Genomic DNA, 24,712 nt, shown 5'->3' with positions numbered 1-24,712 from the left:
GACCTCCATTCTTTATGCATTCTCACTAGAGTGGCCACAACATTAGGGCAGAAACATTACACAGGCAACTGTCATGGCACCTATGTAAATCTACCCCTTTAGGCCTAATGTCAGTAAAAGTGAAGCAGGAAACAGTCTCATAAACTTATGAGTCTCATAAACTTAAGCTAAAAAATCAAAACAAAATTTTACCTAAATGTGCTGAAAATGGACACACACACCTAAGTTTCTAAGGTGATCACTTATTTTTCCTATTCAACTTATCATCACAATATACTTTTTATTCTTATCCCTAAAATATTTTGATTACTTACGCCTGACACCATGAAGATGAATATAACAAAATGTATGTCTTCAAGGTGGTAAAGGCATCTCTATAAACATAAGAATAGCAGTTTAAGTTTAAAAAATTTAAATTTGGCTGGATTTCTGAGATTCTAACAGGCAATCAATCATAAGCCAGAAATGCAAATAACTGCCATATCAAGCTGGTAGCAATCTATGAAGTCCTAGAAAGAAGGCTAATTTGAGAGTCTCAGGATAAGAGATTGAGTTTGACTTGGCTACTTGACAATTTGTAGCGAGTCTTTCAGCTCTTAGGCAAATCTTCAAACCCTTTGAGCCTGTGTTTTTTTTTTAAACAATGCATGTCTTACAAAGTTGTTATGAAAACAAAACGAAATACAAATGTTAATATACCATGGGTATTACAGATAATATTTACAACTCTACTAATAATAAAACATGTATTTTGAGTTCTTTTTCCACCAGTAGGGATAAACTGCTAGTAACCAACTACTTTCTCACTTTATTCCCAATACACCTACATGGCTTTTGTCATTACTATATGTATATTTATTGTACATTAATATATTTTTTATAAATTGATATATAAGCAGGTATATAAAAATAAATATGCACATTATATAGCCATGAATATATTTAAATGAATGTTTATATACACATACACCTTTCAAAAGAGAAATATTGAGGGCAGCTATCTAAGAGGCAAAATTTCATCTACTTTGGGGATAGATGCTGGACAAGACCTCAGAGGACTATGTATTATATATTTCTGATTAAACAATGATGAAAATGACAGATTTATGCACTTACCTTCATACTTCAAACATGTAACTACATGTAAATCACTATTCTATGGGGATATGAGTAATGCTTTAATAGAAAATTCCAGTTAAATGACTGCAGTAAACTGATCATTAATTCTAAAATGTAATTCTGACAAAAGCATACATACCTATCTTACACTTCTCCCAAAAGCATAATTAGCTACAAGCAAATGTAAGAATTATAGTTACTAAAACTTCTTACCTTTTTTCCTCATAAATAAGGTAGGTTTATAAACAATAAAAATTAAATGAACAAGTCAAGAAGAAATCCAAGTATATTTTAAAACAGAATCCTTCATGTTCTTTGAGTTGTTCAGGAAGCAAATTTTGAAATGCTCATGCATTCTACTGGATATTAGTGCTGATTATTAATAACATATACTTACCATTATGCCCTTTCATCCAAGTACCTCAAAGAGCTTTTAAAGCAATATATATGTTATTTCTTGTAATATCTCTGAGAGGCAGACTGGTAGAAAGTTATTATTAACTCTATTTTACAGTCAAAGAAGCTAGGGCACTGAGAGGTTAAATGACTTTGCTGGGGTCATATGGTGAAAAGAACTTTGGACCTCAAGATCATTGTTCTCATTTAGAGTTCAGTATATTACCCATTATATGGTTGTTTACTACACCTAAATGTAATTCTATTCCAGGAAAATTGAGAATAATATATTTGAATAATCTAAGAACTAAAGGTGAGAGTTTATTTTTGTGTGTATTTAAAAAATGCTGTTATACAGGAATATAGAATAACTAATAATTAGTCTTTGGTTTGTTGCTGTAGCTATTATTTATAGGGCTTTTGCTATTTGTGGCTTTCTGAAGCCTCTGCTCAAAAATGATCCATTCTATTTCTGACTATTTTAAGCTAGGTTAGCATAGCTGTAAACAACCAAGAAGCAGCTGAGACAGGCTGACTAACTTGAAGTTGTCTTTCATCGTGTTTCCATTGCTCACTCTTCTGAGTCATCCTCCTTCTAGTTCTCCATTCAACAGGTATCTGTGCAGTCTAACATCCTCAATCCTCCATCTATGGCCAGTTTAACTAAAGCCTTGTCAACTATTAAATTTTTAAAATTTAATTAAAGTAAGAAAGATAGGGATTTCCCTGGCAGTTCAGTGGTTAAGACTCTGCACTCCTAAAGCAGAGGATATAGGTTTGATCCCTGGTCAGGGAACTATGATTCCCCATGGTGTACCACGGGGCCAAACAAATAAATACTCATCTGCTTTTAATAAAAATCAAAAAAAGACTCTTAAAAATACTATGCTATACTAGCTATAATTGTCATATTCAGCTTTTGCAAACCTAACTTTTATAGGCTTCTCAGATGGCTCAGTGGTAAAGAATCTGCCTGCAATGCAGGAGACACAGGAGATGTGAGTTTGTTCCTGGGTCAGAAAGATCCCCTGGAGAAGGAAATGTCCACTTCAGTGGTCTTGCCTGGAGACTCCCATGGACAGAGGAGCCTGGTGGACTACAGTCCGTGGGATCACAAAGAGTCAGACATGACTGAAGCGACTTAGCAACTGGCACAAGCCTAACTTTTATTGTCCTTAGAAGGCCATTAAGCATATATCACCAAATGGGGATTTTTTAAATGTAATATTTCACCATTTTTCCCAAGAAAAAGTTGGAAGGAGAAGTGGTTTTAAATCTGTGCTCAATGAAGTGAGACTGCACAGTTGGCTTGAATGTGGTAATACAAGCCTGTGGTGTTTGTTACTTCATACCACATCCTACCCAGAGCTCTAGATATATATAGCAACTGCCATTAGACGGCACCATCCACGCTTAAAATCCACCAGGTCCAAAATGGCATTTATTATCTGCACCCTACCCATCCCAATCCTTCCCTATTTGTAAAATACACCTTTATCCTCCCCTCAAAAGCAGGACAAGGCACACTTATAGTCATTTCCATTCTTTTACCCAGCAAGCACCTGCCCCCCATGAATCAATTATCATAACCAATTCATTTGGCATTCTGCACTTTAGGAATTCATCTTTGGATGTTCACTCCCACTCACATTATGGTTCTTTTCTCTTGATTTCTGTAATGGCCCCTGGTCTACAAGCTCTCTGCTTGCTCTGCTCCTCCCCTCAGCTATCTATCCACCAACTTAATGTATTATCAATCTGTCCAAGGTCATTCCTCTATTCATTGCCTCAGCACAGCATAAGACGGTTCATGTTTGGCTCCTGTCTGCTACTTCAGATTCATCTTCTTCAGCAGCCCAGGCTTGAACTGTAATTACTACTCAGACTTTTCAATACTATTTGTTCCTTTGCTGCACGTCCTTTTTTGCCAGGATCTCCACCCATTTCTGGTGCTGTAAAATCCCCACTTTAAAAGCTTAAAGCAGTTTCAATAAACTCATCCATTCTTTTCTCTCTATATTTTGATATACTACACTTACAACCTTAACTATTTGTTTTCATTAGACTGGGCATCCTTTGAATGGACTGTGTAAGCGCAGAGTTGATACTCAGTTGGAGGGTGGGGAGCTGGAGGAGACGGGAGTTAAGTATCAAGAGACAAGACTGTAGCTGCTAACGGATGTTAGTCTAACGATCTTATTTCGAACCTGTGGATGGATTAAATAAAGCAAAAGATTTAGTGGAACTACTTCCAATTTAGGTTCCCAAATTACACGATGAGGCTAAGGGTTGATCTCAATGCCACACCAGACATCAGAGCCGCAGTGTCGTAGGAGGCTCGGGAATCCCAGGAAAGGATCCCAGACTATTCGCCGATGCGAGTTCTCTACGGATCAGCAGAATAGGAAGCCCAGGGCGGCCACCAGACCCTCCAGCCAGGCAGGCGACTGACTCATCTCCCGGGATTCGGCCCTCGACGAGCCACGTCGCCGGCTCCACTCGGGAAACCCCGTTCACAAAAAAGTTGCCTCCACCCTAGGACGCCCCGGGAGAAGGGGCTGCCCTCTAGAAGCAAGATGGCGGCCTCCGCTCTTCCCCCTCCTTCCAAAAACCCCCTCCTGGTACCCAGAAGAGAGACAAGGACGTCGTGGCGCCGAGATCCGGGAAACTCAGCGAGGCCCGCGGCCACTCCCGGACCCCCGGGAGGTGACTTCACCTCGCCAGCGCAGAGCGCCGGGGGTGGAGCCGCCGTAAAGGCCGTGAAGCCTGCCCTCAACACTCAGAGAGTGGACACAGGAGAGCCCGCGCCCTTCGGCCATTGTTCTCCAGCCCCGTCCCCCCACCCTCCTCTCAGCTCGCAGACAGGAAGTTGCTTCCCAGCCGGCTCCGCCCCACTCCCCAGCGCCCCGGAAGTGATCGGCGGCAGCTGCTGCAGAGCGGCCAGGAGGAGGGTGGATCTCCTGAGAGCGGAGCGCCCGGAGTCCTCCTCCACCTCCTCCTGCCGCCCAGGCTCCACCGCCGCCTGTCGGACTCCTCCTTTTGCCGCTCCCGGCGCGGAGCCTCCTAGACTGCAAGAGCGGAGCACTGTCCGGCTGGAGCCAGCTCAGCCGCGGCTTCCGGAGCCCACGGGGCTGCTGACCGGCTTGCCGTGCAGGTGAGCGGTGCCCACCCGGGCCGGCCCGGGAGGGGTTGGGGCCGCCTGGGCGGCGGCGGGGGTGTGTCTGGGCGGCGGCGATCCGAGGCCCAGACGCAGGGCCCGGACGCCGAGATTGCACCTCCCGCGTTCTGCCCGGGAACCAGCTGCGGGACGAGCCCGAGCTGGAATCCTGGGCGCCGTGGTCGCCGCTGTGCGGGCTAGTGCACCTCCTGAGAGCGGGCGGTTGCGGCGGGGTCCCCCGAGCCCGGCACCCCGTTGAGTTGGCCTCGTCGGAAGGTCACCCTGCATCACTAGCCCGCCGCGCCGAGGTCCCCGCCTGGGCGGTGCCCGCGACCTGGGGGACCCGACGCCGCAGTCCCCGCGCCTCACTCCGGCCCTCTCCCCTCCTTCCCTTTCTTCCACTCCTTGTCTGTTTGCGGGCAGTTGCTTTTTAAACATCTCTGGTGGGGTTTTGTGCCAGTTAAAGGAACGGGTTTTACAGGTTGAAGTCATTAGATGGTCCGCACTGAACTAAATAGCCGGTCCTGGGCTCTTGCACAGGTTTAGCCAATAGTCAGGAATCAAGCCTCTGAAACGAGGACGCGATAAGGGTGTTCTGAGCAAGGGGGTGTTTCCTCCGTGGTTCGTTCTAAAGGTTTTCCAAAAGTGAAAGATGTGATGTGTGTGCTCCAGGCTGGGTATGTGTGTGTAAGTGGGCGGAGGTGACGGCGCAGAGAGGTGGCAGTGTTGTTTCAAGGTTTAGGGAGAATCAGGGAGTTGACTGGCCTTTTCTTGGGAACCTGAATGTCCAGACTTGTGAGAGCTCATCCAAGTGTCGTTGACGTTGTTTGAGAACTCCAGGACCACGCCCTACCTGTCAAGCTAAAAAGCACCTAATTTACGAATTGTGTCGGGAGCAGGGAGGCGGGGAGAAGATCGTTATAAAATATGTGTCATGAGTTAATTCTTGTCCTGGAAATAAATTCCGACTTTAATCATGCTCCACATATTGAATAACGCATTTCATTAGTAAACTCATTTCCACTAAAGGAAAGTTATTCCTCTTAGTGTATTTCAGTGTGTCTTACTAGCCTACGTTTTTGTCTCTATTAATGCAATGTTATAAAATGACTTGTGATTCTTAAAACATTATTTTTAGTTTTTGAATGTCTTCAGGGTCAGAGTCATGTCTTTCTCATCCCTGTGCTTACATGGCATGTGCCCAGAATATAGAAGTTATTCACACAATTCTTCACCGAGTGAATGAATGTGTAGGTGATCTCACAGTAGCCTTCTAGTAGTCATTTATTTTGTTGGGCTAAGGTGTTTTGTTTGTTTGTGTTTTTGTTTCAGTTTTGGGGCACATGCAGATTTTGCTTTGTCTTTCCCTTCTGTAGCATGGTTAAACTATCCTACCATGAAAGATTAAAATTATATTTGGGGTGTTGTGATTGAGCATTATAATAACTTGTATTCAGTCGGAAATGTTTACACTTGAGCTTTTTTTGCCCAGGATTATCAGGATTTCCTGGTGATAGTAAATTGTATTTGGAGTTTGTAACCATACCCTATCTTAATCAAACAAAATTGGGAGTTACCACTGTTGGGATAGTGTGGTACATCACAAAATTGCTTATAATGGCTCTTTTTTTTTTTTCCCGTGGATGCATGAAGTCTGACATAACAAGTTCGCTTGTTATGACCTTGACATGACTTACCAATTAGCCACTTTCACACGATTTTTCAGTGATCCAGATGCTGTTCTCCAGTGTGTCTGCTGAGTGTGCAGTCATCTGTATCAATTATTTTGAAGTAATTCTTCATACAACACTTTCTTTGCAGGGCTTTCAGGGAAAAGGGGCTAATTATAGGAAAGAATATTGTCTACCATTTGTTCAGGGAGATAATTTTTGCCTGTGGATGGTTGGGTTATTTTCACTGTAGTGAGGTTCAGATAAAAAAGCGCTGATACCTTCTTTTCTCTCCCAATGTCTGGTCCTGCACTGGTTTTCCAAGCTTAGCTTCTGCAGAACAGAAATAAATGTTATCAGTATCACTTCTTGTATCTGTGTGTACCAGTGTAATATGCACGTGTACATGGATTGCAAAGACAGTTACTTTAAAAATATTGGATTAAGAGGCTGTGAGTATTCATGGGGAAAAGATTGTGATTTTGAAGAACTAAGGAGATGGTTCATGGTTTTCATTGTTTTATGAAGTTTTTCATTTTAGACACTAAGGAGACCAAAGCTTGCAGTTTCTTATCTCAGTGATGTAACCACTATACAGAGGTCAGATTTCCCTTATTTTAACAACCCTCTTGATAATAGCAGTCCTCCTACATTGACTGCCTGCCAAGCACTGTGATAAGAACTTTACTTGTATTATTTTTAATCTCCACACTACAGGAGGTAACTTTTCCATAGTTTACTAAGGCTAAGTGCAGTTAATTGCTGGAAGCTGGGCCACTAGTGAGTAACGTCATCTGGATTTTGAAGTAATGATTGCTGAGAGCATTGGCTATTGCAATTAATCCTAAAAGACTGAGAAAAAAATTCAATTTTTGATTTAGCTGAGCTTTAAGAAAGCAAAGATACTGATCTCCTCAGTATTCTTGGCCATCAAATGGGGCCTGGGGTAACCACTGACCCTGGCCAGGTGGCTTCAGACAGCAGCCAGTCTTCTGTTTATGACCTTTCATATTATCCCCTTCTGCATGTGCCATGATGAAAAAATGGTTGGGCATTGTTCATGTAAGTGTCCTGGGAGAGTAAATTATTAGGAACTCAACTTTTGGTGTTTGATGATTACGTTTTACCTTTCAAGTAGCGGAATAGTCCCTATTTGAGAAGACTATTGGAGGCTTGTTTGTAGTGACCTTCCTGACATCTTGTGTTTTAGCTCTTTCTTGGACCGAAGGAGATACGAGAACTTATACTCCAGCCGCCATTAGTAACAGTTATTCGTTTTGTTTTCTTTAGCTCTAAAACATCTTTCTTACTACTTTATTGCGCTCATAAGGATTTGGTTACAATATAGAAAAAATTAAATTAAAGCTCCAAGTTCTTAAAGATGTTTGAATAAATTATAGAAAAGAATTTGTATCTTTGACTTATTACATCTGCAGGTGAAAACTTAATTTCTCAACATCAGCGGGTATTCTCTCTGATCCAAAAAGCAGGCTTCCATAAAATATATTAGTATTCTTAAATACACCACAACTAGAGTCCTGTATCAGACTCAGTAGACAGACATAATGCTTGACACACATAATCTCTTTGAAGTCTGGGATCCAGTTTCATTGCAGAATTCACTTATTGAAACTAAATATCAGGGTTTGTCAATGTCATCTTGGAGAATAAAACACAGCAAGATTATGAAATGACTTCTACCCCCAAATACATTGTGAAGGTGGGGCAAAGATCCCCAGTTTCTCAATAGATCATGATTGTAGTCTTCTAAACCACAGGATCTCTGCCTTCTTGTGCAGTTGAGAAGCTAGCATAGTAATCCGCTGAAAATGAGGCTGCCCACTACTGAGTGATTCAGATGCGTTAGGTCTGCTGCCCTATCTAGATCTATTCTGGATTTTTGTAGCAGCCTTTCAGCCTCTGACTGGGGGCTCCCTGCCCAGTCTTTTCTCCACGGTTTGGGGGTTAGAGCATTCTTGATATTCCCATGCTTAAAACCCTTTCACACCTCCTTCTTGCTAATTAAAAAAATACCAATTCCTTTTATCCTTAATTTCACATATAAGTTTAACTTATACCTCTCCAAAAATTGTATCTTGATTCGATTTTTTTTCTCTCAACTCCATCCCTCAAAACAACACACAAAAAAACAACTTTCAAGACTGGGCTAGTTACTCCCCTTGTGATCTGCCATAAAATCTACCTTATACTACTATGGACAGTGCCTTCAGTAACCTATTATAAATTTTGTTGACCACAGTCTATAGTAACCTCATAACTACAGGTACCCATGCATTCTTAAAAGCCTACACAGGACTTTGTCAGAAGTTCCCAAACTTCCTCAGTTCTTAATGACATCCTTATTCCTGGTGGCTCAGATGGTAAAGAATCTGCCTGCAATGCAGGAGACCAGGGCTTGATCCCGGGGTTGGGAAGATCCCCCGGAGAAGGGAATGGCAACCTACTCCAGTATTCTTGCCTGGAGAATTCCGAGGACAGAGGAACCTGAGGGGCTACAGTCCATTGGGTCACAAAGATGTGGACAGGACTGAGAGACTAACACACTAGACTGCAAGTAATATCCAGTATCTTTCAATTACTGGTGATGTTATAATGCTAATCTTTGTTTCTTTGCATTGTTGAAAGCATATCTTCAGGGTAAATGCATATGTAACATTTGTTAAGTTTGCCAAATTTTTCTTTGTAGGATTGTAGTATTTTGAATTCCCACCTGTGGTATATGAGTACTGCAGCTTCTGCTAATCTGAAAGATGAGAAATGGTATCTCAGTGTAGTTTTAATCTGTATTTCTCATATTACAAGTGAATTGAACATTTTTTTCATATGTTTAAGGGCCATTTTTTTGTATGTTTAAAATTGTTCACATTATTTACTCACTTTCTAAATAAATTTTGGTCTTTTCTCCTCAGAGTTTAAAACTTCTTTATATTTAAGAATATTAGTCATTTAGCTTTGCCATATATTGCAGATACTTTGCCCAGTTATCTTTTGGCATTGCTAGTGGTACATGTTTGTTTTTTTTTCTTTTGACTTGCAAAACTTTGTTTCTGTGTAATAAAATATGTTAAATTTATTGCATCTAGGTTTTTAGTCATAGTGAGCCTTTTTGCTACCCACAGGTTAGAGAGGAATTTAGCCATGCTTTCTTCAGTACTAATACAGTTTTATTTATAATATAGAGAGCATTCAGTTGTGTGATCCATTTGGAGTATATTTCTGTTTTGATGTAAGGAATGGGTCTAATTTTATCTTTTCCACATGACTTTCCATTTGTTCTAATGCTACTTTTAAGAAAAAACTTTGCTCCCTTTATCATGTACTCGATTTCCATATGTAATTGGGTGTGTTTCATTCTTTTGTATGTCTGGCTATTCCTGTACCAGTAAGTACTACACTGTTTTAATCATAAAGGCTTTGTATATGATTCAATATCTGGTAGGGCTAGTTCCCCATTATTGCCCTCCTTCAATGTTCTTTACTAATCTTGCATGTCTTTTTTTTTTATTTGAACTCTAGCATCAGTTTGTCTAAGTCCATTGAAAAGCTCACTATTTTTATTGAGATCTCATTAAACCTACTATTTAACTTAGGACTGATCTCTTGATGATGTTGGAACACCTTTAATCTTAAATAAGCGAAATCTTTTCATTTTCTTAAATCCACTATTTTGTCTCTGCAGAATGATTTATATTTACTTTGCATAAGTTTTGAACATTTCAGGTTTATTCCTACATATTTTGTCTTTTGTTGTTACTATTATAAACAGAATTTTCTTATCCATTGTATTTTATCATTGCTTCTCTTTGGCCCAGATATACAGTTACTTGTTGTTCAGTAACTCAGTTGTGTCCGACTCTTTGCGATATATAGTTATGTCACCTGTAAATAAAGGTTTTATCCTTTTCTTTTCCAGTGTTTATATTTCTTTTTGTCATATCTAATTGCTTTGATTACTATCTCCAGAACAATGTTAAATAGTGGTGTTAAGAGTGTCTTTGATAGAGATGCTGATTGTTTTATTGTATTATCTTCTCTGTGCATGTACAAAGATAAACATTACACTAGATATTAATTTAACTATGGAAATTCCTTGCAATGACTACAGTCCTTCACTATTTCTGTGATACTAGTGTCGATAGATGTAAGAGGCAGGAAGCTTGACTTACCTAGTGGGCAGCAGCAAAGTGTAATGATAGTCGAGGTGAGGTACTGATCCTTAGTTTCCCAGTTCATACAACCATTCCTAAGTTCTGTTCCTGCCTCTCCATGTAATTCTTCTGAACCTCATTGTAATCTTCACTCAGTGAGTCATGGGTGCCACAGGTTAAAAGCAGCCATAGGTCTATGAAAATCTGTCTTTCCTTCTAGGCTTTCATGGTCTTTAAGTGGTTTCTGTGCCTAGCAGATGAATTAGGCTCACCTTGTATTGATGTGATTTTGGCTTAAGGACAGCCCTTAGTCAATAAGGCAAGTCAGACTTGTAATTAGATGAGTTTACCCATGAAATTAAAAGACGCTTACTCCTTGGAAGAAAAGTTATGACCCACCTAGATAGCATATTCGAAAGCAGAGACATTACTTTGCCGACTAAGGTCCGTCTAGTCAAAACTATGGTTTTTCCTGTGGTCATGTACGGATGTGAGAGTTGGACTGTGAAGAAGGCTGAGCGCCGAAGAATTGATGCTTTTGAACTGTGGTGTTGGAGAAGACTCTTGAGAGTCCCCTGGACTGCAAGGAGATCCAACCAGTCCATTCTGAAGGAGATCAGCCCTGGGTGTTCTTTGGAAGGAATGATGCTGAAGCTGAAACTCCAGTACTTTGGCCACCTCATGAGAAGAGTTGACTCATTGGAAAAGACTTTGATGCTGGGAGGGATTGAGGGCAGGAGAAGAAGGGGATGACCGAGGATGAGATGGCTGGATGGCATCACTGACTCGATGGACGTGAGTCTGAGTGAACTCCAGGAGATGGTGATGAACAGGGAGGCCTGGCGTGCTGCGATTCATGGGGTCACAAAGAGTCAGACACGACTGAGCGACTGAACTGAACTGATCCATGGGGTGGCCCATGGTACACAAATATGGGGTGATTGTGGGCACGTTTGTAGGGTCCATTTGGCCTCCAGAACTCATTTGTAAATGACCTAGGCCTCTGGCTGCAGGTGTGTGTTGGTGTGGAATCAGATGCTGGCACCCTGGGCACATCCCATTCACATGGTAGCTGTGGACACACATCAGTGCTCAGTCTCCCGTGTTCTGGAGAACACGTGCATTTCACTGCTATCGACTTCACCCAGAAAGTTCAAGTATCATGTTTTCTGTAGATTCTTATAATTTCAAGATTGTCTAGGTCCATTTTGTGAACTTGCAGTCCACATCTCATTTCCTGTTTCAGTCATTCTATTTCCTTTCCCGGGAGTGCAGGGTGATGGGATATTTATTAATTTCTTGTCCCTTGTGCTTCCCTGGAAGTCCCCTCCAATCCCAGTCTGTGACCTGTAAGTCCATCTTCGTTGTCGCAGAAATGCTGGTAGGTTTCTAGGTTGAGGAGCTCTCACCCCCCAGGTGAGTACTGTTGGTCTGTGGCCAGTTGTCTGTCTCCACTTTTTCCTGGGATCTATCTTGCCTTTTTCTCTGTGGGTCTTGTTGCCTCCTCAGTCCACAGTTCAGCCTTGGGCAGGTGGTGGTTGGGGGCTCTCCTGCCTTGAAGACCCTCAGGTCTCATCCTCTGCTACATGCTGCTACCCTGATATCTGGGCTTGCAGTTGGCTGATCTTTTCTGTTCTCTGTTTTTTGCCTTATTTCCCCTTCCCCCATCATTTTAGTGTGAGGACATTTCGTCTTCCTTCATCTTTCTGCCTCAAACACTTTCCTGTGACAGAAACTCCCTGTCCTCTGAGATCCCAAGTGTCTGGGGCACCAGCCCTAGTCCCTTAGTGCTTGGACTGTCGGTAACTTTACGACTACGCTGTCAGTTTCTGAGAGCTCCCTGTTTCCTGTGTCTACACTACAGCTAAAATACTTCTCTATATCTGTTACTTCATTTATTCTTATTTGCTGAGCTTTCTTGATCCCTCAGAATAAAATAAAGCTTGACCATTTGCTCTGTCTTTTCTTGTCCTTTGCTTTGGCCCAGATCATTAAACCCACCCTTGTTGGTATGTTTTGTTAAAGTTTGTATATATATATTTTATATATATATATATGTATTTGGTTACAGCTGTTTGAACTTTTTGCACATTCATAAGTCATTGATTTTTTTTTTTTTAATCCTGTCAGCTGTCTTTTTATGTCCTTTGCTTATTGGGGTGGGGATGGGGAGGCTGGTTTTTTTTAAAATGATGAATTTGTCAATTTTATGTGGTATAATTCATATACTAATAAATTTACTTTTAAAGTGTTTAATTCAGTGCTTTTTGTTTGAACTTCCCAGGTGAACAGTCCTTTTGATTCATTACAGGATTCCTGTCTTACATTACTGTGTCTGAATTTAAGCCATTAAAACTTTAAATTGTTTAAAAGTACACTGTTAACAGATTGTGGTATAGTAAGTAGAAAGACGGAATACCCAAATTAGAGTGCTGAAAGGGAATTATTCATATTGAACACTGACAGTGCTTTGAAGAATTGTTTGTACAGTGTTGACTACAAAATTGAGGAAATCCAGTTATAGACAGGAGTGATCAAATAGGATGCTAGATTTAATTCTGTGTTTCTGTTCTAGAAAGGTACAAAGTGTTAAGTGACTAAATTTTTTTAAATTGACACTTAGCACTTTTGTGTATGTGATTTCATTTGATCTTTGTATCAGCCAAAGAAATGACAGTATACCTCATCTCTGCCTCTTTCTGAAATGCACAGTGAACTATATCAGTGAGTCCCATTACATTTGCATTTTAAAATGAGAGTGCTCCATGAAAAGTTGTTCAGTGTCACCATTTACTAGCGACATGCAAATCAAAACCACAGTGAGATATCACCTCACACCTGCTAGAATGACTTTTATCAAAAAGGCAAGAAACCACAAGTGTTGGCAAGGATGCGGGAAAAAAGGGGATCCTTACACACTGTTGGTTGTTGTTTAGTCACTAAGTTGAGTCTGACTCTTTGCGACCCATGGACTGCAGCACTCCAGGCTTCCCTGTCCTTCACCACCTCCCAGAGTTTGCTAAACTTCATGTCCATCAAGTCAGTGATGCCATCTGACCATCTCATCCTCTGTCATCCCCTTCTCCTCCTGCTTTCAATCTTTACCAGCATCAGGGTCTTTTCCAATGAGTTGACCCTTTGCATGAGGTGGCTAAAGTATTGCAGCTTCAGCATCAGTCCTTCCAATGAGTATTCAAGGTTGATTTCCTTTAGGATTGACTGGTTTGATCTCCTTGGTGTCCAAGGGACCCTCAAGAGCCTTTTCCAGCACCACAGCTCGAAAGCATCAGTTCTTTAGCTCTCAGCCTTCTTTATAATCCAACTCTTACATCCATACTTGACTACTGGAAAAACCATAGCTTTGACTATATGGACCTTTGTTAGCAGAGGTTTGTTGGCAACAGATTTCTCTGTTTTTTAATGCTGTCTAGGTTTGTCATAGCTTTTCTTCTAAGGAACAAACGTCTTTTGGTGCAGCCACTATCAAAAATAGTATGGACACTCCTCAAACAGTCTAGAAGAGAGCTACCATATAATCTAGGTGTTCCGCTTCTTGGTATTTATCCAAAGAATGCGAAAACATGAATTCAAAAACACGTATGCACTGCTGGGTTCATCACAGCCTTATTTATGATTGTCAAGATTTAGAAACAGCTTCCTTGCCCATCAGCAGATGAATGGGTGAAGAAGATGTGGTGTACACAGACACACACACGTATGCAGTGACACACACACGTATGCAGTCACACACAAATACACCACAGGATACTACTCAGCCATGAAAAAGATGAAATCTTGCCATCTATGACAACATGTACTTTGAGGGTATTATGCTAAGTGAAATAAGTCAGAGAAAGATAAATACCTTTTGATTTTACTCATGTGGAATATAAAAAGAAAAAAAAAGTGAAGAAACCAAACTAAAGCAAATACAGAGAACAGAGTACTGATTATCAGGGCAGGGGTGAGGGCAAAATAGATAAAGGGGATAAGCTGTATGGTGACAGATGGAAAGTAAATTCTTGGTGAGCACTTTGTAGGATATAGGAGAAGTAAAAACATGTTGTACAGATGAAATTTATATAATGTTGTAAGCCAGTATTACCTCAATAAAAACAATGTTTAAAGAGAGAATATAAAATGAGGAATCTTTTCCCCCAACTTTGTGCTTTGAAAGGTTTCTTTTTTTTAATTGAAGTGTAGTTGATTTACAATGTTGTGTTAATTTCTGCTGTACAGCAAAATAATTCATATACATATGTATACACATATATATATATACACACATTCATTTTTTATATTCTTTTCCATTATGGTTTATCCCAGGACGATGGCTATAGCTCCCTGGGCTATACAGTAGGTCTTTGCTGCCTTGAAAAGTTTACAAAAAAGTTAATAAGAGTACATTGTTAAAAGCCAGTAGTTACTAATCGCTTTATATTCACCAGTTATTGTTTTGCTACATTTGCTTTACCTTTTTAAGTGTAGATGGTTTTATTTTTCTGAGTTGTTTGAAAGAAGGTTGGAGACATGAAATTTCACCTCTATGTACTTGAGTTTACATCTTCTGAGGATGAAGACATTCTCCTGTATTTCCATACTACTATTGTAATATTTAAGAAAATTGGCAATAATTTCATTATATCATCTAATATCTCGTCCAGGTTCAGATTTCATTAATTGTCTCCTGTCGTCTTTAATAGCTGTTTTTTTCCTTCTGATCCAGGACCTAGTCAAGGTTCATAATTTCTGCTTGCTTATTTTGACTTCTCTAGTCTCTCTTCACTTTTTCTGAGTAACTTTTGAGACATAGTTTATGTACCGTAAATTCACCCAATTTAGATTTACAGTGATTTTTAGTAACTTTACTGAGTTGTGTAAATCATTACCACAATCCAGTTTTAAAACATTTTCATCTCTTTAGTATAAAATATCTTATGCCCCTTTGTAGTTAATTCCCATTCTATGAATATACTACATTTTGCTTATCCTTTTACTGGTTGATGGACATTTGGATTGTTTACCCTTTTTGGTTATTGTGAACAATCCTGCTATGAACATTCATGTAGAAGTCTTTAATGGACATATGTTTTCATTTCTCATTGGTAATGTAGAGTGAAATCTCTAGGTTGTGTGGTAGGTTGATGTTTAATACATCATTTTGCATTCCCACCAGCAATATTTGAGAATTCTTGTTTCTTTGCCTCTTCATGAACAATTGTTAATCATGTTTAAAAAAAAAATATATTGCCATTCTGTTAGGTATAAATAAGTATCTTGTTGAGAATTTAATTTGCATTTCTCTAGTGAATGATACGGAGAAGGCAATGGCACCCCACTCCAGTACTCTTGCCTGGAAAATCCCGTGGATGGAGGAGCCTGGTAGGCTGTAGTCCGTGGGGTCGCTAAGAGTTGGACACGACTGAGCGACTTCACTTTCACGCTTTGGAGAAGGAAATGGCAACCCACTCCAGTGTTCTTGGCTGGAGAATCCCAGGAACGGGGGAGCCTGGTGGGCTGCCATCTATGGGGTCTCACAGAGTCGGACACGACTGAAGTGACTTAGCAGCAGCAGCAGTGGATGATAGTGTACCTTTGCATGTGCTTATTATTAGTCTTCCACCTGTTTTCTTGAGTGAAGTGTCTACTGAAATCTTTTGCCCAGTTTTTAAAAATTGGATTATATTTCTTATTATGTCTTAAGAGTTCTTTGTGAGTTCTGGATACAGGTCCTTAAGATCTGTGATTTTCAAAGATTTTCTCCTAGAGTGTAATGAAGTTAACCACAAGCCTTGCTTAATTTTTCTAATTTCCCATGTGGCTTTTTGGAGAGTTGGAATAAAAGCTAAATCTTCTGTTTATAATTCTTCCACATGTCTAGTACTGAAGTACTAGATTAATTAAAGACTAATCAAAGACAGTGTAGACCCCTTTATCTTCATTCTGCCATTAAGCAGTGAGAAACTCTTCCTTTCTAAGCTGTAAGAAGCAAATAGAGACCCTATAAACCATTAGCATTCATTCAATTGTAAGAGTCAGAAATCCAGGTTAGGCTACCTTAAGCACAACAGAAGTGTGCAGGCTTTCTCTCCTTCCCCAGCTCTGCTTCTTTCTTTTTTTGTACTGGCAGACTATGTGGTAGCCACATTCATCTCCAGATTCATCAAAGAGCCTGTCTCTTGCACTCATTCAAGGAGTAGAGTACTCTGGCCGGCCTGTGTCTCTTGTCCTGCTTTGTAGTCCTGCCCGGATATATAGTCCCATTGTAATTGTAATAGGCGAGAATGGTTCCCACAAGAAGAGGCTGTGCTGGCAGACAAACCATGTTTAATGCCTCTTTAGGGGCAACGGGTCATTTTTTGCTCACTTTTATGAAATTAAACCAAAAGTAATGAATAGGATATTAATATCTGAAGTGTAAGGGGGAAATCACATTTGTTAGCTGATGAAAGTAGCCTTTACTAGTAGCACTTTTTCTTACCTAACCAAACACAGGTGATATTTGGTTTAAGCTAAAACATTCCAGGTATCTCTCCCATGGAAGTGAGGGGAGGACCTACATTAACAATGATAACAACTTGATAATTGTGGCTGATTTTTCTGTACTTCTCTTGCCTGTTTTTTTATGTAGTTTTCTTGAGCTCTCTGAGTGGGGGTTATAGCCAACTCTCTTGGAGTTCCTGCATTCCTACAGATTGCTGAAACGCACTTTTATAATTAGTTTCCTTCCTCTCTTCTTTCATTTACTTGGATTCTCAAGCTCTGTCTGTGTCCATATGTTACATGATTCATCTTCAAAGCGTTTTTTTCCCCTAAAGTAAGGCTTGTTCCCAGTTCCTTTTCATGACATTGAGTGTATGGTGATGGTGACGATGCTGTTGATGCAGTTGTGATTTTCCTGCTCAAAAAAGAAAATACTTTTCATCACTCGGAGCATTTCTAATCTAAACTCTTGAGTAGTCATACAACTGATACGTAAGTACTATCGTGAAGTCAAACAAATAATTTTGGATACTGTGGCTCTTGTGTTGCGTCTATACTTTTCCAGTATTCTTTAGGATTTATTTTTAGTGTGAAAATAAATGCAGAAACAAGAGCTTCTGATTTTGGGCTGTGTATAAAATGTATCGTCTCTTACAGACTTAGAACAGGTCTTCAAAGGGCAGCTAATACATTCTTCCACTGCTTACAAAAATCTCCTCAAAAGCTCCTTGGCCACTAGCCGTTGCTTAACCACTTGTAGTGGTATTGTGGAAATATGTGTTATTTCTGGATGTCTTAATTTAAAAGTCCATCCTTGTTTTGAACTGTAGTCTATTATCCTGTGGCTTCTCTTTATTCCTGTTTTCTCTGGAGAAGCACTTAGCACACAAATATGTTTTTGAGCCCTTGTTAAACAGTGCATCTGTTGACAGAATCAAGAATAGTCATTTTCACATGTACCTTTCTTCAAATAATTGGAGATGGCAGCCATGCAACTCCCTTGCCAGCTTCCCAAGCGTCTGCCTGTTCAGACACATCCTTCATGTGTTTAGTTAGCTCCCTAACCATCTTGGTCACATGCTTCTAAAAATAATACAGCAACATTCACTTGTTTGGAGTCAAACTTTACAACTTGAAACATGAAATGTACTTAGAGAGGGAGAAAGAAATGACTAGAATTTGTAGCTTTCCTTCCATGCCAGGCCCTCACCCAAACATTTCAGATTCATTATTTCCATGTAATCATCCAAATACAACCCTAAGAGGTAGAAGATGTTCCCCATTGAGAATTAGAAAGTAAAGTTTCAGAGCAAATGTTGGGGGGGGGGGGGGGCGGCTAGCGGGGGAGATACCTTTGAACATCCAAAGTAAAAAGGTAAGGTCCTAACACTAAACGCTATTATGTGTCCAGTGCTCAAGAGAATAGTAATAAGTCTTTCAGAACCTACTTACTCTTATTTTATATCTAATGCAATAAGCCTAGTAATTTGCTTCCAGATAGTTTTTGGGGACGGAGGGGTGCTCTGAAGGCACGTGGGCAGTTAGTGATGAGTGAGGGACAGCTGTGAAAGGAAGGGACGAGGCAGGAGGACTGCAGCATGACAGCAGAATTTAGAGTTCCGTCTTCTAGAGCTATTGAATCTAGGGAAAACTGCCCTACATTCATAGTCGCCTCTGGGAACAGGGTAATAGTTGATCATTATGATTCTGGGTTATCAAGAAAAGAAGTTTTAACTGTTCAGTTAAGTTGAAGAATTTGTGAGACATGAAATTCTGAACTCAATTTTCATCAAATACAACTCAGAAATTAAAATATCATCCTATCCAAATACTGCTTCTGATGGCTAAGTTGCTTATTTTGATTACTGGCTTGTTGAAAAATTCTCATGATGATGATGATGATTTTTTGATGTGTGTATGCATATGTGTGTGCGTGCTTAGTTGTGTCCAACTCTTTGCAACCCTATGGACTGTAGCCCACCAGGCTCCTCTCTCCATGGGATTTTCCAGGCAAGAATACTGGAGTGGGTTGCCATTTCCCTACTCCAGGGGATCTTGCCAACCCAGGGACTAAACCCATGTCTCTTGCATCTCCCGCATTGGCAGACAGGTTCTTTACCACTGCACCAGATGTGTGTATATTGAGTGTTAAGTATACTTGGTAAACAGGAGATATCACTCTTTGATGATTTGGGGAGCTAAACTTTACCTTTTATAGCTTTGATTGAGTTCCCAGGGTTTTCCCATCTTGGATGTGTTAAGGTTTATCACAACTTGACTGGTCCACGTTCCCTGCTGTCAGTTACTAAGTATTTAGAGAATGCTGTTATTATACTAAGTGAAACATAATTTAAATTTTTAAATGAAAGTATATGTGAATACTTTTAAGATTATCTAGTTAACGGTTGCTTGCTCTTTTCTTAAATTAGGAAGTAAAGGAAGAAGATTATATTACTCCAGAAATACTTTAGTTTCAGCCTTCATCTCATTTTCCTCCAAATCCCAGCTGTCCATTTGTTGTTCTTTCAATGTAAGTAGTTAAATAACTACTGTTTGTTATTCTTATGAGTTTAAACTGTATCTAATTTTATTACATCTTTAAAGCTTTGATACAAATATTGACAATGTGTTCTTCAATCAAAAAAAGACTAGTTAAAATGTACAGTCCAGAATATGTCTTTTTTTGGTTGTTTAGAACTCAGTAGTAATCCTTATCAGAGCATTACTGCTGTAGAGAACTGTAAGATAGTAAGCTGATCTGTGTTCTTAGTGAAATTTTAGTAACTTCTTAATAACAGTGTTGTCTTGCAGTATAGAATATGTCATCATCTGACAGATTTGTGCAAAATGTAGGTAACTGTTTCTGCCTATGGATTGCCTTTTGCTGGTTCTTTACTGATAAATATGACCAGGTTTCCTTAATCTTAAATCTTAAAAACATGAAGTGCTCTTTTGATTATAATTGTAACATCATTTGGGTCAGAATTCGTTTTCAACTTAATGTCAGTATAAAGTATTATCAGTTACAATAAAGCTCTTGGGGCAAGGATAAACGGCAGCAAATTCCCTTTTTGTAGGTTATTTTTGTTATATTAGTCAATAAACCTCTGTTTTAAATCTGTGTCACAGTGTCACAGTCAGGCAGATGGGTTCAAAAAGAAACATTCCCTTTTAAGGCAGTCATATGAAAGTAATTTTGAGATGAAAGTTGTTACTAATGTGTGTTTTCTTCATTCCAAAACTGGGACATGATGGCAAAAATGGTCTCATAAATGAAGTGAAAAAGAGAAGAAAGACAGTAATTGAGAGGTTTTTTCTTTAGAAATTATAGTTTTGGGTTTTTTTTTAATATTTGAAGCTCATAAACATCCATTTATTCTCACTACAGTGTAAAGTTTTGAATAGAAGTATGGAACATTTGGGGGGAGACAGTAGGTACGGTGAATATTGAACATAAGTTTTGTTTAATAAGATATTTATTGAGTGAAAAGCACTGTTGTGTGCCAGGCACTGTACTAGACACATATGAGGGAAGGCACTGAGCCCCCACTGAAGCAACAGGGAGCACTCCCCAGAACTGACCACAGGAGGGTGAACAGGAGTTTGATGAAGAAGATGAATCACGTTGAGTTGAACATCAAGTGTTCAGAACTAGGGAATAAAATTCATGTCGTGCCCTTTAGAGGGAGTGTGGTGTTTTCCTGAGGGGTAAGGTAGGGAAGCAGAAAGGGCCCGGGGGAGAGAGGATTGGGAGAGTTGCGGGCAGGTCTTAAAGCCCCTCATTTCAAGCCTCTGGGGAGCCACTGGAAAAATTTAGGAAGCATCATGATCAAGTTTGCCTTTTGAGTGTTCTCTGCAGCAGTGCTTCTGAAATGATCTCTGATAAAGGTCTGTTTTTTAAGTTTTCTGTATATAGCAGACTGATACTTTTGTAAAATAGAGTAAAAAATAAAATACTAGAAAGATGAAAATTTAAGAAGACAGAAAACAAGCCCACTTTAAAAATTAAGTTGAAAAACATAAAATTACTGTCAAGTTCCTCTTTGAGTTTCTAAATGTATACTCTAAAATTGGTTCTTTCCTATTCTTGAACTAGTTATCCTTTGAGTACCTCTCCTGCAGAGGAGTAATCTCTTTTTGATCATGTACCCCCATCAGTACAGAATTCTGGAAACTCTCATGTGTATATTTGCTTTCAAATCATGTACATGTGCTACTGTGCAACTATATGATGTGTGCCATAACCTGTAAATCCAAATTGAAAAATAGCAAGAGATTTTATTAGCTATTTTAAGTGAAAATGTTTTATTCTTAGTAGTTAAAAAAAGTACTTTGCACTAAAATATTGTTTAGTGAGAGCAGTGTAATTGAATTCTTCATTACAGCTTTTGAAAGACTTGGTTCATTCATAAAAATAATCAGTGTATTAAATGATCGTATTGTGTACTTTGTATATAATTCTACTGTCAATTATATTTCAGTAATGCTGGAAAAATTAAGTAAGAAATAAATTGTCTCAGCTCTCTTCCAGATGATGCCAGACCATAATATATAGAAGAACCCCTACACACCTGGGGTCTTCTTTCTAGTGGAGGTTATTAACACTTGGTGATTCAAAGGCCTGGTTTTAGGGTTGAGTTTGTTTTGTATTTGTTGGGATGGCTGTCATAGCTGAAATCAGTGCTTTATAAAGTATGTAGATCAAAATGGGAGAACTGTGTTGTTGGGTGTGTTTCCTTAGTAATGGCCTCAGTTTTCAGTTTCGTCCAACAGTTAATGACAGATTTTTAATGAAGTTTGTCTTGCTCATTTTCTTTTCCCCTGATGTTAGTCAGTTCTTACACACTCATCAGAATGTCTTCCCTTTGTGTGTGTGTGTGTGTGTGTGTGTTTAATCAATGTATACAAAATCCAGTGAAACTGTAGATTTAAACAGGTTAGGAATTTTCAAATTGGTATTCAGATGAGATGTAAAGTCGGCATATTACATTTATAAGGGTACAAACTTGTCACCTCTTCCTGTATCCATTCACTAATACCACACTGTCTTTATAGCTTTCTAGTAAGTCTTCTTAGTCAATATAATAAGAGTCAGCAAATATTTTCTTACGGGGCCAAGTGTTAAATGTTGTAGGCTTTGCAGGCCAAATCGTCCGTTATAGTACACACCTTAGCCACTGTAAATAGAAGGCAGCCATAGATAATACATAAATAATTTGAAATTACTATGTCCCAGTACAAGACTTCCCTGGTGGCTCAGATAGTAAAGCGTCTGTCTACAATGCAGGAGACCCGGGTTCGATCCCTGGGTTGGGAAGATCCCCTGGAGAAGGAAATGGCAGTCCACTCCAGGACTATTGCCTGGAAAATCCCATGGACAGAGGAACCTGGTAAGCTATAGTCCATGGGGTCGCAAAGAGTCGGACACGACTAAGCGACTTCACTCAGTACAAGTTTATATACAAAGAAGCATTTTGCTGTGAACCTGAATTGCTCTAAAAAAAAATGAAACGTATTAAAAAGAAATGAAGGCAGAAAAAAAACAGCATCACTTTTTTGTTCTTCCTGCCAGAGATGCATAACCTGAATCTCATCATCATACAATTCACTTAAGGGACATTCTGTGAAAAAATTGGTCAGTAATCTTTAAAATTCGCAACTTCATGAAAGTCAAAGAAAATATTAGGAATTCTACACTGAAGGTGACCAAAGAGATATGACTATTAAATGCAGTGCATGATTCTAATCCAGTGCAGAATCTTGGATAAGGTCTGAGGAGTGTCTGGTAGAAATGTGTTCATGCTGATTTCCCAATGATGGTGGCTGCATTATGATTTGTAGATGCTTGTCCTCATTTGTTGGAAATAAATGCAGAGGTGTTCAAGTGATATGGAGTGAGCAACTTACTATCAAATAGCACAGGGGAAAAATCATTTGGGGTTATACTTGCAGCTTTTCTATAAATTTGAGATTATTTTGACATCTTAAATGTATATATCATTAAAAGTAAAATAGGTTTATTGGCAGGACAGTCTAGTTTGACAACCTTCTACATACTTTGATGCTGTTTTGGATATTCTTGATGTTACTGTTTCCATACAAATTTTAAAATCAGTTTGTCAATTTCCAGGAAAAAACCTGGAAAAAGAAAAACCCTGCCAGGATTTTTATTGAGATCAAGTTGAGTCTGTAGATGAATTTGTGGAGGATTGATACTTTTGCAATAATGTGAGTTCCAGTCCATAAACATGACTTAGAGCAGTATTTAGATGGTCTTTACATTTTCTTAGCAGTGTTTTATACTTTTCTGTGTAAAGTTTTTTATGGTTGCTATCCTCTAAAATGCCCACCAGAGATTTTTGCCTCTTGGTATTCATCCGTACCCTTTTGTAAGTGATTCTCTTTCACATTGAGTAAGGGAGTAAGATTGACCGAATGACCTTGTATGACTTCCAAGACTAGATCATAAAAGACATTTCGCCATGGCGGATTCATGTCAATGTATGGCAAAACGAATACAATATTGTAAAGTAAATAAATAAAACTAAAAAAAAGACGTTTCAGCTTCAGCCTTGCTGTCTTGGATCACTTACCTGAAGGAAGCCAGCTATTATGTTAGGAGGACATTCGAGCAGCCCAGTGAAGAGGCCCAGATGGTGAGGACTCTGAGGTCTCCCACCAACAGCCATGTGAGTGAGCCATCTTGGAAGCAGCATGTCCAGCTCTATTTAAGCCTTCGGATGACTGCAGTCTGCCAGCATCCTGACTGCAGCCTCATGAGAGTCCCTGAACTACTAGCACCACCTGGCTAAGCTGCACAAACTCTAAGATAATAAGTGTTTGTTATTCTAAGCCTCTAAGTTTTAGATTAATTTATTATGGAGCAGTAGATAACTGGTAATGTACTTGTTTTTTAATTTTTAAATTCTGTATAATTAGTTTTTTGTTTCCACCTTTTTTTGTAGTAAAATACAGTAACATCACATTTGCCATCTTAACTATTTTTAAGTGTACAGTTTCATGGTATTAATATAGTCACATTGTTCTACAACCATCACCACCATTCATCCCCATAACTCTTTTCATTGTAAAACTGAAACTCTGTATTCATTAAACAATAACTCTCCAGTCTTCCCTCCCTGTAGCCCATGGTAGCCACCATTCTACCTTTTGTCTATGATTTTGACGATGCTAAGTACCATAGCTAAATGGCGTCATACACTATTTGTCTTTTTGTGATTAGCTCATGTTCACTTAGCCCAGTGTCCCAAGATTCATCCATGTTGTAGCAGACCGCAGAATTTCCTTGCTTTTCATGTTGAGTGTTATTCCATTGTATGTTTATACCAGATTTTGCTTACCTCTTCACCCATTGAACTTGAGTTCCTTCCATACTTTAGCTACTATGACGAATGCTCTATGAATGAGTGTACAGATATCTCTTTGAGACCCTACCTTGTTTTTCTTTCTTTCTTCTCTTTTTTTATGGTGGTTTCGATTCTTTGGGGTATATATACTCAAGAAGGAGAATTGCTGTATCATATGGTAATTCTGTTTTTAACTTTTTGAGGAACCACCATAAGGTTTTCCACAGTAGCTGTACCATTTTGTGTTCCCAATAAGAGTGGAGAAGGGTTCCAGTCTTTCCACATCCTCACCAGCACTTGTTATTTTCTGTTTTGTGTTTGTTTTGTTTGTAGTAGCAGCCATCCTGATAG

At 39.4% G+C, this 24,712-nt stretch overlaps 1 protein-coding gene across 1 annotated transcript in view; it reads left to right on the top strand.

Moving 5' to 3' along the window:
- Positions 1-4,446: 4,446 nt before the first annotated feature.
- Positions 4,447-24,712, top strand: part of RALA (RAS like proto-oncogene A) — a 63,302-nt gene continuing 43,036 nt past the window's right edge. Inside the window, exon 1 of the mRNA XM_052638756.1 lies at positions 4,447-4,669. The gene's annotated coding sequence lies outside the window, so the exon portion shown is untranslated. The remainder of the gene's footprint in view (positions 4,670-24,712) is intronic.

The sequence above is a fragment of the Budorcas taxicolor genome, chromosome 4, assembly GCF_023091745.1.
Source record: "Budorcas taxicolor isolate Tak-1 chromosome 4, Takin1.1, whole genome shotgun sequence".
In the NCBI taxonomy this organism is placed as follows: domain Eukaryota; kingdom Metazoa; phylum Chordata; class Mammalia; order Artiodactyla; family Bovidae; genus Budorcas; species Budorcas taxicolor.
The sequence above is the reverse complement of the archived record's forward strand: the minus strand, read 5'-3'. Positions and strand labels throughout refer to the sequence as shown.